Below are 13,098 nucleotides of genomic sequence, written 5' to 3'. Positions count from 1 at the left end.
ACATTTGTTCTGTCAGAACTTGATTTAGTTTAAACTGTGTTTAGACCTGTCATGCAATGGAAAAAGGAATTGTATTTGCAAGTTACTGAACCCAGTTATCTGCCTATGACTATTGTGACTCTGTCTCAGGATGTGTCTCTGGTAGCCACTGTTCTGTATTGTCCAGAACATCTGTGATGTAAGCTTTCTGTAACATAGACCTTTTATTTGTCCTTAAGATGCCCTTCCATATGAACAGAAAATGCCCTTAGTCTTGGCACAAGCCAAGAATCTGAATAAGAAACGTGCCTCATTTCTGATTTCAAGAGTTGTCATTAAAAAGCAGCTCAGAGGTAATCACACAAAGTAGTTTTATTTTTCATGGTATTGTAAATTTATGTAGCGTGAACAGGGAAAAAGAAACAGTATGAATTTGGTAGTTCTGATAACCCTTTCTGTTACCTGTCTAATTTTTTCCTGATTACCTCCTGCGTAGAACAGAAAAACCCTTCTGTATTTTATTTAACACTGACAGTTCCCACTGATGGAAACAAAATTGCAGTCCCCTGAACAGTATCCACATTTCAGTGTAAAGACAATAAGTCAAATCCGTGAGGATGAATTGTATTTCTATGAGACATTCTACATATCTTTAACTCTCTTGGGGTCAAGGAGTCATTGCATCTTCAGTGCTTAATTATCTTTATAATCTAAAAGCAATTTAAGAAGAATGTTACATCATTTATTGCTTGAAGAAGCAAACAAAATACACAATTTTATGCCTCGTCTACCTGAAAATTTTCTTGAAGTTATTCCTTGTAATGGGCCAAAGACCACTCACTGTTTAAAATCCCTGGCTTCTATTTTTGCTTCCTTAATAGTCTTCAGAATGTTATTACTCAAATCTTGAAGTAGAGAACAATAAGAAATAATTTATTGTTTGAACCCCTCTGGTTACAAGCAAAGGACTGGAACTATCAGTATTCTATCATCTTTCATCTGTGTCAAATGTCCAATAAGGATGTTTCTGCTCATATCTCTTTTCCATACATATATCCATTACATTTTCAATTTACTTCCTCGGAACTTTATGAGAAGAGGAGGAGGAACTCACGTATGCAAGCAGTGGCTGCGTGGAGTATCTGTATTGGAAATGTAAGATCTCACTTCTCTGCATAAATACAAAATTATTCTTCATTTTGGAAAGTGTGATTTCTAGGGATAAAAAGGCTGTGGTCAGTGTCAAGCTGTGTTGTCTTCTTTGTAAGAGCAGATGTAGTGTTAAATCACTTGCTTTGACTATTTTAACATGTTCTATACAATGGTGCTTGTAGGATTCCCACCAAGTTATTCAGGAAAGGAAAATTTGCAGGGAGGTTTGTGGAAAAACTGCTGAGCCTCTCCAAAATGAATCTGGTTTAAATATATATATATATATATTTTCTGTTGGTTAGTACGTATATATATATATATATATATATATACGTACTAACCAACAGAAAACAAGCTTGGAACTGGGTTGTAAGTTACAAAAAATATTTGATATGGGCTCATCTGTTTACCAAATACAGGCACTTCAGAGTTCCTCTTGAATTCATATCAGAACCTGCAGAAATATCAGAGAAGGGGAGTTTCCTTAAAGTCTTTACCTGAACAACGCTGGTCACTGTTTGGTAAGCAGCAGAAATTGACTTCTTTATAAATATTTACATTGTAATAGCACGGAAGTCTCCCACGTAGCAGCTTATGGTAGACATTGAAATGTATTTCTTGTCCTTGATATTTTACAGACTAAGTACCAGATTGTGCAGTCAGATCCATACCACCTGAACCAGACTTTTGGCACAGAGGGCTTTGTGCAGTTAAAGCAGTGTGTGCCTGTGTGGATCTGATTACAGGGTCTGTGGATCTGATTACAGGGTCCGTGGCTCTGAAAGTGATAAAAAAGCCAAATCATCTTTCACATGCAGTGCCTGGATATCAGGGCAGGACAGGAGGCACTATCTGTAGGATGGTGGCACAGCCTGCAGGCATGGAAGTAACCCTTTGACCATCTACTTCAAACTTAGAATAGTTACTGTGACTACCGAAGCTACAATTTTATTTTGAGTCTTTGTTATAAGAGGCTGCAATTCATTTTAACCTGCATTGTGCTAATGCAAGTCGCGTCTTAGCACTGACCTGACGTTTACAAATTCTTTTCTAACCCTACCTGATTTCATTCTTTTTTAATCAACTGTGAATGAAACATTTTGATTTGATAGAAAATGTGGCAGTGCATTGGTGAAGCTATGCCTGATAAAATAATTTACATGGAGTGAAATCCCAGCAGGGTTCAAGCTTTTATCAGTTTGGTTTTGATAAAATATGATTTTCTATGTCTCCCTTGATTTTTCCATCACAATGAAAAATATAGATCTTGAATTTGCTAGCTGGACCCTTTACTCAGACTGCCAAGGACTTTATCTACCACTATGATTGAAAGTTCTTCCTTTCTGCCTTAGGGCTTCTATGCATAATTTTGACAGCTTGTACTTTATCAAAGAAATTATGTCAATAGTTAAAACCGCTGCTTTCCTTATTTACTTGTGAGTTTTGAATATCAAATTCCAAGAGGAAAAGAAAAGCAATGCGAATGAAAGCTTTCAAGGGAATGTAAAACCAAAGGGAGGAGGTATGTGCTTTTATTTCAAGTCTTCACTAGCTTTGCTCTGCAATGCTGCTTTGCCTTTTGGTTATAGTTTTTTAAGCTTCCTTGGAGCTGTGCTGATGCAATCTTCTCAGCATTCTTCATGTTTTCCTTGTTTCCACCAAAGGAAGAGAATAATTATTATGCTTCATATGTGAGTTGGCTTAAATCTGCCAGATGCTCCATCCATCTCCTTTTTAGTGGGTCCTTCTCCCTAGCCTCCTTGCTCTTGACTCCCTTGTTACAAAGTTGCTAGTGAGGCTAGAAGTAATGGTTTTAATCCTAAAATATTTTCCTTGGTCTGGAACCACACACACCATGGTACTGTTACTGGTGTGATTAATGTGCACCAAAGAACAGCAGGAAAATGCATGTTTTAAGCTGGTTCTTAAGCTCGTACCTTTTGAGGAGGCATTGATTAAGGCACTGAATTTTCACTCATTTTATTAAAACATTTCCTTCTGAAACAAGGAAATGCTCCCGAATTTGAGTGGTTCCTATTCTCAGGTAGATTCATGACCTGGCAGCCAGCAGGGTAGTTCAGACAATGTATAATTTGCCTGTGAAAAGATGGCTTGGCTACTGCAAGTATTCTCACTTAGGACAGCACAGTGGTTTGTGTGAGTTAATTTACTGCATCGTTCAGAACACAAACACTGAAGAGAAAATTTGTTTCTATGAAGTTCTAGCCGGCCACTGACTAGCTGCTTGATGCCCGAGCTTGTAAGGTTTACATGTATGAGGTCTTGACTTTCAAACTGTGCTTCAAAAGCAGCTTAATGAGGAGGAGTTTGTGGGAGAAGGCTAATATGGATGTTAAGAGATGTTCTTTAATGTAACAGTTTTATTCTTATTACTTTGTCTTTTTTTTTTTTTTTTCCCCTATAGTGTACCTGTTTAATGAAATATCTGCAGTGAGGCTGCACAGTTACTGCTCCTGATTTGGTGATCAGGAGTGATTTTAAAAGTTTTCAGGTCACTCTTGGCCTGGAATTTTAAAAAAGTTGGATCAAAACTCCAAAAAAGCTTAAATGAATTTAAGGGAAGACTGAAAGTTATGTGGTAGTAATAACTTTTCTTCATTTATTGAAATAACTGTAAAGAGTGTATAATGGTTTTCGTATTCAACCAGAACTACTAACACCAAAGACAGTTCTGTGTATGAATCACATGTAACAGTATGTTCCTTATGTGTATGTTTATACACTAACGAAAAGAACGATGTACAGAAGGCAGCTGCACAATTAGAACAACTGTTCTGCCCTTTGCCAGATAACAACAGATGTAAACTCAAAGGGAAGAGATGAATACTTGCAGATAGAGACTCACAAAATCTTTCAAAGTCCACTTTTAAACTTGTCCCATTTCCTTAGACATGTGTCTGTCAAATCAGATACCTACTGAGGAATTTATAATAACAAAAAATGCCTGTGACTTTGTTTCATTTTTGCAGTTTTTTCCCCAAAAGAGATCTTTGAATACATTTATGTTGAAGGAGTAGTGATGGGAAAGAGAAAGAGGGTGTCAAGTCTTCTTAGATGCAGTCTTAAGAATGCTTTCTCTTTGTATTAAACTGCATAAAGTAGGCTACATATCTTAAGATTTTTTTTCTTTCTTACATGCAGGTCTGGCATATTTTTTTGTTTACTATTCTCCCAGGCATGTGGGAAGTTCTGATTATAGTAACATTAAGCTGTTTAATTCCCTTTCTCACTTATAGATACCATAAAAGAAACATTTTTTGCACCATCCAAAGTCTATTAGAAAGCTGTGGAATTTTCTGCAATCTGACTGCCCATGCAGGTATGTTCCATATTTCTCTGTGTATTGGTAGCATGTATGCTCATGTACATTTCTTGGTTTTTAATGCCACAAAGCAAATTTTAAGAGCAATTTCTACTAAAGAACTCAAATTGATATTGGAAATCAATGTTTGAAGCATTTTTTAGCTTTTATTGTTTTATTTTCTTCTTGTTGTAGTCATTTTTAATATCCTGTTGCATTTCCAGCCTGCATGTCCTGAGTTTTCTTTTCAACACTGTACATAATTTCTGACTTGTTATAAGTAATTCAGGGTTAGTTGTTGGTAAACACTAACTATGCTTTTTTTGCTGATGCAGTATGTAGTTTTTAGTAGGAGGAGAATCCTCTGACAGAATCACCTGCTCTTTGAATGACTCCTGTATAGGGACAAGAGGGAGAGAGAAATTCCTCGTACAAAAGAAGCTAATCTGTTGTGACAGCTGTCGCTGTAGCAGTGCAAACCACACCACTTCAAAGCTGAGATGCTATTTCCCATCAGCATCACTATCTGTGCTGCTGGGCTTTCTCTGGTCACTCCACAGGGAGAGGATAAATACCTGAATTCTCAAATATTTTCTATTATTTAAGCTTCCTTCTGGCTTAGGTGAAGATATGGTGCAAAGCTGTTATCTGCAGTCCTCTTTCAATGACGTAGCAGGTCAGTTTGCAAGGTTAGTCTGTTAGCTAGTGATAAAGGCTGTCTCTGGGCAGGCAAATGAATGACAAGTCCAGGACATAAACACTAGTAATGAAAAAAATCTAACCGAATAGATGACGATAATAGTGTACATTCAACCATCTAATTCAAAGCACTCCCATTATGACACAGTTGCTATTTCCATTCTTATTTCTTGGAGGAGAAAAAGCACATATATTTGTTAGCAATTGGGTCTTTGGATGATTCTCCCCATCTTCAAAATTGTGCAAATATGGCATATACTGTACAAACTGTCTAATTTGTGCAGTGATCCTGGCTCTTTTTGTCTTCTTGTGTAACAACGTTATCAAATGAGAAGCAAATAATGCAAAACACCTGAACTGCAAACAGTGCAGTGAGCACATATCACAGCATCTTGCACACTTTTCATCCACAAGCTTCTACTTGTAAAGCACAAGAAATTGGGAGTGACACTGGGTGCCTGTCTCTGCTCTGAAATAAATCAAATCTCTGAACATTGCTGGTAGCATAAAAATAGATTAATTATGGAAAATGGAAAATTGTGATTGAATCTTAGCTAGATGTGTGGCTGAACATTTCCCTGATGTTTGTCAGACCTAGATATTTTACACCATCATTTTTCAGCATTTTCAGATCTATTATGAGTAGACTAGGTATTCTAGGACATCGGAGATAGACATGGAGGGGAATAAATAAGCAAAGGAAAAACTCTGATTTGGAGTTAATTACTAAAACTTACAAATGTAGAAGTAGGTCAATATGACTAACACAATATGACTTACACTGCAGAGAGTGAAAAAAACTTCAATGGCAATAGATATGGAAATCTAAGATGATCTGAATTAGCTTCTGTGAGACATACTATTAAGTAGAGCAAATATTTAAAAAACACACACCACTTCATGCAGTGAAAATCAGTATGTATAATGCGGGCATTGTGAAATTATTAGTTCCTAGTGTTATTTCAGTTCCTAGTGGAAAAACTGTGTAGATGGTATGTACTGCCCAGTTCTTGAGACACTCAGGCTATCTGACTTTATAAGTCTCCATGTAATAGTCTTTGTTGTATCCAGCCTTGGGTCAAGGATTTCAGTACCCTACTTGTGTGTGTTGGCTTGAGTATTCCTACACCCAGTTCCTCCCATCCTTTCAGTTCTAGTGGAAGCATGGAAAACAACTGGTGTCTCTGTACTCGCTCAATCAGTGTGCAGCTGCAGCTCCAAGAATTTGATGGAAAAGTCCATCTACGCTTGTTGGAGCTGCCTGTGTTAGTCTGCTCAGAGATGTTACTTGGAATCTGGGTCATAGTTATTTTTTCATCAGATTAATGATGACTGTGAAATCAGTCACCAGATGATACGTATTATAAATAAAAATATTTTCTTGTATCAAATGTTAAGAATCTAACTTTCCTGGATTATTGATACAGGAAAACATACTTAGGGATATAGAGACTGACTTCCTGTGCAAAAACCAAGTATCTAAGGTCAAGCAGTTTCTCTATGTTGGCCATTCTGTACAGAACTGTTTGTTTCACTTTGCCTATATTGTGGTTTAAATAATACACTTTGAACTGTGTTTTTTCAGATTATTTATATTGAAAATATGTTGGTTTTGAATTTTATTTCTTAATGGTGAAAAAAAATAGCGAAGAACAAAGTGATAATTTTCTTCTATACCACCGTTTTCTTCAAATCCAAAGGATTCTGCAGTTAGAAGTGTAACATGATTATTCATGTTCACTGGAATACGTGCTGTGATCAAAATACAGTCTTGGAAAAACATACAGGATTAGACTGCAGAATGTGTGCCTGTTACAGGAGTGGTAGGCTGGAAAACATCCTTCAGTAATGACTTGCTTTCATTTATTAAATGTAGCTGTCTACTCCACATTTTGATCTTTTTTGTGAAGACAGCTGATTGAGTTATCTTGAGCAAATATGTCATGCAAAACGCCCCACCGACAGTATGCTAAGTGTATGTAGAGCCTGTATATTTTGATTGCTTTTGACTTTGAATCAAAAGCTTCTCTTGCCTACTGGATGAAACAAGTTCTTCATAGAAAATAGGCTGTGTCCCATTCCACAGCAAGGAGCAGGCCCTCCCTTTGGCCTGATGAAGGCAGAGTTCCTACCTACAGTGTATCCAAGGATAAAGATTTCCTTCTGCTACCTGGTCTAATCACTGTGCTGATCTTGGATGTCTGAAGGGAGAACACAAATCTGATCTCAGAAAACTTTATACAGTACACCCTACTTCAAGTTTCTAGCACTGGTTTAATGTAATTTCTTCAGGAGATCAAATCTAACAACAACAGCAACAAAAAATCCACCCAAAATATAGTGAGGAAAAGAAGATATGATTATTAATTAATTTATTTCCCTATGACAGCATAAGATTCAAAACACAATCACGGTTTCATATAAGTTGTTTGTATGTTGTTTGCACTTTTGCTATTTAGACTGCTTTATAGAGTGGCAGAGTATTATTGCTGCTTAATCTAGAATTCTAATCATGGCAGTAGTACAAGTAATCAGTAGTTGGTGATGAAAGCAAATGCATTTTTCTGGATTTGTTGGGGCAGTTTTGTCAGTAGCTATTGTTCACTGAGCAAGACCCGTGTTATTAAAAACTGATTCACTGGGGTATTTTCCAGGTACAAAGATGAAGTTTGAGTTAATTAAAGTGCATAAGGAAATGCAGAGAGGGAAGCAAATGAAAGTTTCTGCTGAAAAATATGCTTCCCTAACCTGCTAATGTATTGTTCAGAAGCAGAGCTTCTAACAAGTTTAGCTGCAAATGTTACGTTCCCCCGGATTAGTTACTGTTTTCATGGTGTACTGTATCAGCTATTTTCTGGTTATAATTTAATAAAGGTAATTATTTCATGAAGGTATTATAAACATAATTACACCTAGGTTAATTTTAAAATACTGATATACTGCTATTTTCAGAATCAGTAAATTTTAATTTGCAACATTGGAATTGAAATTACATGGAATTCATTTTATAAATTAATGTACTAACTAAAGTGCAAAAATCACCTCTCATTTCTGTAAAAATATATCTGTTAGTTATCAGTATCTCCTTTCTGTTTTCCAAATTATGCAGTGTAAGTTTCTGCTGCAGCTTGTGGATCAGTGTAGCTTGCAGATATTTCTCAGCTTACACTTAAACCTTGCCAAAAGAAACAGATTCTACAACGTGAATGTTTTGAAGCAATTCTTAGTTTAAGAATAATATAAGTTATGCAGGCTTTAGTTCCTAGCTCTTAACTAAGATATGAATATGTGATAAAATTAAGATGCTTAGCTTGGTATCCTTTCTTGTTTCAGGTTCTAAGGGACCCTAGACAAAGGATATTGTATCTATCAACATTTTGTGTTTTCTATGCACAGTTTTTTCCCTGGATCTTATTGAGCTGATTGAGATAACTGTATGATCCTAAAAAAGAATGAGAATGTTTTCTCTGTTGTAATGAATGAGATAGAAATAAAGGAAGGAGTATGGGCTCATGAGCTTGGAATCATTTCTTCTTGGCAGGAGGTGGGCTGTCTGGTACTAGCAGTCATCAGAGGGTTTTTCCCGAAAGGCTCTGGTGATCAGTGTGACTTGGGAATTTAGAGGATAGCATTTCCTCTGTTCTCCTAGATAAGAAGCTTTCTTTGTATGGATTTGTCTGCTGTATATTTTTTATGTGAGAGATGTGATCTGAATGTCTGTATAGCAAATAAAGTAGCTATCCACATGCACTGAATTCACAAGAAGTACTGAAACAAGTTTTTAAAGAGATCTGAGGCCATGTATGGTTGTTATTGTACACAGATTTTTAGTAAAGTCTCTTAAGTCTTACTGTAAGAGCTTTGATTGTGTTTTCTGTTTGGCACCAACATGTGATTTGTAGCATCCTTGACATATGCACAACAAGTTACTTAATTTTTTATTATCTTTTTTGCACAGATAAAACATGTTTAATCTTCATTTTCAGTTTTTACAGGTTTCTTTTCAGACACCAATCTAGTCTCATGCTGATTCAATTGTGTGAAAACACCTGATATGAATGACTGAGTTTGCTTCTTTCTGTCAATCAGATCTTGTCCTTGGTAGGAAAATCAGAGAGAAAAACCCAGGACAATGAAATATCACTTTAAAAACAAAACCAGAAAACAGAGCTTAGTCATTAAAGCCAGAGGTGCACAATACCAAAATCTTCTGTAAATTTACTGTAAAAGCTCAATGAAAAACTTGGTCCTCCATTCTGTGGAAAAGCAACTTCATACTCTGCCTGCATGTCTTTCAGAAGAAATCTAAGAAGTCATCTTTTTGTATATGAATGATGCAAAGGCACCAACTCACACAAGCATCCTTTTTTTCCTCTGCGATTCTCAAGTTTTATATAGATTGCAGATAAGGAGATACATTCCCTTCATGTATAGATTTACAGTTAGGGAAATATTTAAATGATACATTGCCTGGCTTCTGGCTTCTCTTTGAAACATTTTCTTTGCTTCATTTAAGAAGTACCTACCTCATTTCAAACTCATTAACTTTTAGATTAATTTTGTTTAGAATAACAGGAGTTAGAATGTTGGCATCTTTGCAGTACAACCTCATGTAGACGAACAATTTCCACCAATTTCTTAGGCTTTTTGTTTCTGCCCTCCCCCCACCCCCCGCCTTGTTTGTTTTTTAAACTTGCCAAGTGCTCCTACTTTCATTTTAGTTAGTTTTGGCAGACAGAGCTTACCAACTATCATTCTACCATCATTGTTTTTGGCAGTAATAAAAGCCTTGCCAGTGCTTTTATACCAATAGTTCCAGTATTTCAGCATTTACTGGCTAGCAGCTGTCATAAAGTATGTTCCAGAAACCTGCAAGTGAATTATTTTGATTTACTGTCTTGGCCCAGTGTGGATGATGCCTACTATGTCAGAACTGACAGATGTGTAGGAGAAGGCAGTAAATGATCTTGACAGAGAGTTTAGAGCTGTCTGTTGGATAGAGATGCAACATTTTTGTTCCACGTTGGGTAGGAGCCCAGCAGAAACTTAATACTCTTATTAAGAAACAAGTGAGTTTCATTCTGATAATCCTATTGTTGACCCTAACAATGGCAGCGAATTTTCTCTATTGGTTTTAATTCTGACATTAATGGACTCATCAGAGACTTTACAGTAGAGTGGATTTCCTAGAATTTTTTAATTGTTTTAAAGTTAGGATGGGAAAAACTTTCCAGAATGAAGAAGAGATAAACATTTCTCTGTGAGAATGCCAAGAAAAAAGACTGTTTCCAGAATCTGATGTGATGACATTAGTTTCCAGATAGTTCAGCACTCTTGGATTTAAAACTTTTTCATATTATATGCAATTTCATTTGCAGTCCCTTATGGCAAAGTACTTACAAGTTGTTCATATTAAGTATATGCTCTTTAGCAGATATAACAACTTCTGAAGCTGGTGAGCCAAGGGTAACAACTCAGGGAGCTCCTTCTTACATGCAAATGCCCAGTAGTACTGAGAATTTGATCACTATGAAAATTTAGATTTGCTGCAATGAGCTTATTTGCAACCATCTTGTTAGGCAGCCTTTTTGCTGATGTCTGTGACAGTTAAGGCAGTTCTGTACAGCTTCGATCCTGGATAGAACTCAAGAAATTCTAGACTGGCTCTAGTTCTCAAATACCAGTCTATGCACCATGGGCAGACGTAAGGGAAAGGGGCTTAGCAGTAGAGCTACCTACTACCAAATTCCAGTGCTTAGATCTGTATTATTCTTTGTGCTGCACCTATATGGAAACATATTCAAATTTGGCAGACAGAAGATGAAGCATTTCCAACTCTGAAGCAGGCACTTTCAACCAGAAACAAATATTGGTCAAAGATGGTTTGTGGAATAATAAAGAGACCCTAGGACATAAATAGATCAGAAAGCTGCTATGATTTTTGTAGTGGGGAGATTTATTTTTTTTTTTACTTATTACAAGAAGGTGTAATCTTTACAGCTGAATATACGTTAATGGTTTTGCAACAACCATGGCAGCTAGTGCTGTAATTTAATACTTCAGTCACGTAAGTCTGAAGTTGATTACTAAAATCAAATGCTATTGAGTTATTTGGATTCATGTACATAAAGTTGTTTATAAAAATATGCATTCTATTATGGCCTTAAGAGATACCAGGGCAGAAAATCTGTAGCTTGCAACACCCCTTACATCTGGGAGTTTTCATGCTGGAGGAAAAAGTCTTTCACTACTTCTCAAAACAAGAGAATACAAAATTCAAACCCCTGAAATGTTCCAAAAGAATTGAAAGGCAGAAATAACAGAGTTAATGGATATACATTTATGTTACTACATAAAAATTATGTAAGATTCTTATAGGAATGACTTACATTAAATCATTACCCATTATGTGTTGGCTGATGCATTTGTGGAGGCAGGGATGGGGAAAGAGAGTAAGGCTGTGAAACTATAGCACAGAATTAAAAAGCAACTCTGTATTTGCAGTTATTTTGAGATCAGATAGAGTAGATGCCTCAGAACAGTTTAATTTTTTTGTGTGTGTGACATTTTTTGATGGCATACACTAATAGAAAGCAGTTATGAAAGTATTTGAAAATCAAAGTGATTGCTGAGCTAGCCATAAACAGTTTTACTGTCAGAACAGTTTGAAGATATTTCAGTTGATGTAAGAATTAAACTCAAGAGTTGATTTACAGTCTAGCTCATAGTATTTATTTCATGAGACATGAAATAAAGTACAAAGGCCAAAAGTTTATTTCTAGAGAATCTGATTTGTCATCTGAAGAAGGTCTGAAGTGGATGGAGGAAGTAAATAATCTGTATCCTCAGGTCAAAAAGGGGTCTTCCTCTTAGGTGTATGAGAGTAATTTGGCATCTCATACAACTACTGTTAGAACTCTGACCTACATATTTTCTGTCAGTGGGCCTAAGAGAACCCTGTGGAAAAGTTCATAAGCAATCTGTGTTCCGCCAGCTGCCATGTGTGCTGTGTTAGAGAACTATTCTCATAAAGCTAAATGACAGTAGCTATAAAAACTTGGTTGCTTTGTATCAGGAAGACCACTGCATTTAACAGATAGAGGATTTGCTCTCCTTTGCTCTGGATAGTAACTTTCAACAACTGGGTTTTTCGGATGTGTATTTCTATGTTTTGGGGATGGGACAAACAAATAAAGTGTCTGTTTCCCAAAAGAGTGCTTATCAAATCACAGGTTCCCAAATTTTGGCATAGATTGGAATTCTAATTTTTTGGCAAAAGGAATCCCTGTAAAAATGTCAACAAAATGATGTGTGTGTTGAATAAGTTGGTTATCTGACTATATGCACCTATTTCTCTCAAGGATGTATTGTGAGAAAAAGATTTTCTGTCATCTGTAGTTTCTCAGTAAAATTGTCAGAAAATTACATAAATTGGTTACAGATTACTCCAAAGTGATTGATACAAATGCTGCAGATTCCAATCAGTAAATGTCGAAACCTGGACCAATTGGAAATGAGCTAAACAAAGTTAATTACCAGCCTCATTAACTGGGGTGATTTGGGGAGGATTGTGTCCTTGGCAATGAAGTTTGTGAATAATTAGCATGATGAATGGACCTGATGGAAAACAGTGCTTTGACCACTTTGTATTGTATGTTGGCTATTGTGGTAGTAGCTGATGCCTCTTTTTGTGGTTTCAGATTGATCTGTGCACTAACAATCAAATGATTAATAGCTCTGTGTGAGGTATCTGACACTTTTATTTGATTCAAGACCATTAAATAAACACAGATAAGCAGCAGTTTTGAGGAAAATAAACCAGTACAAAGATGTTTTGCAGTGGAGTATATTGTTCAAAACAGTGGCAACACCTCACAGGAGGACCAGAGAAGCTTATTGAAGAGGAGTAGTATAGTTTTGGTTGACATGAAACACTAGCTGAAAAC

At 36.3% G+C, this 13,098-nt stretch overlaps 1 long non-coding RNA gene across 2 annotated transcripts; it reads left to right on the top strand.

Annotated features, from left to right (window-relative positions):
- The first annotated feature begins 1,554 nt into the window (after window positions 1-1,554).
- Window positions 1,555-8,942, top strand: LOC107312993. Of its 2 annotated transcripts, none has more exons than XR_001554728.2 (3): window positions 1,555-1,652; window positions 4,389-4,471; window positions 8,486-8,942. It is a non-coding gene; the product is annotated as an uncharacterized LOC107312993 (long non-coding RNA). The 2 variants fall into 2 exon arrangements; XR_001554727.2 differs by lacking the exon at window positions 8,486-8,942 and adding an exon at window positions 6,853-7,239.
- The last annotated feature ends 4,156 nt before the right edge of the window (window positions 8,943-13,098 follow it).

This window comes from Coturnix japonica, chromosome 4, assembly GCF_001577835.2.
Source record: "Coturnix japonica isolate 7356 chromosome 4, Coturnix japonica 2.1, whole genome shotgun sequence".
NCBI lineage: Eukaryota > Metazoa > Chordata > Aves > Galliformes > Phasianidae > Coturnix > Coturnix japonica.
The sequence above is the reverse complement of the archived record's forward strand: the minus strand, read 5'-3'. Positions and strand labels throughout refer to the sequence as shown.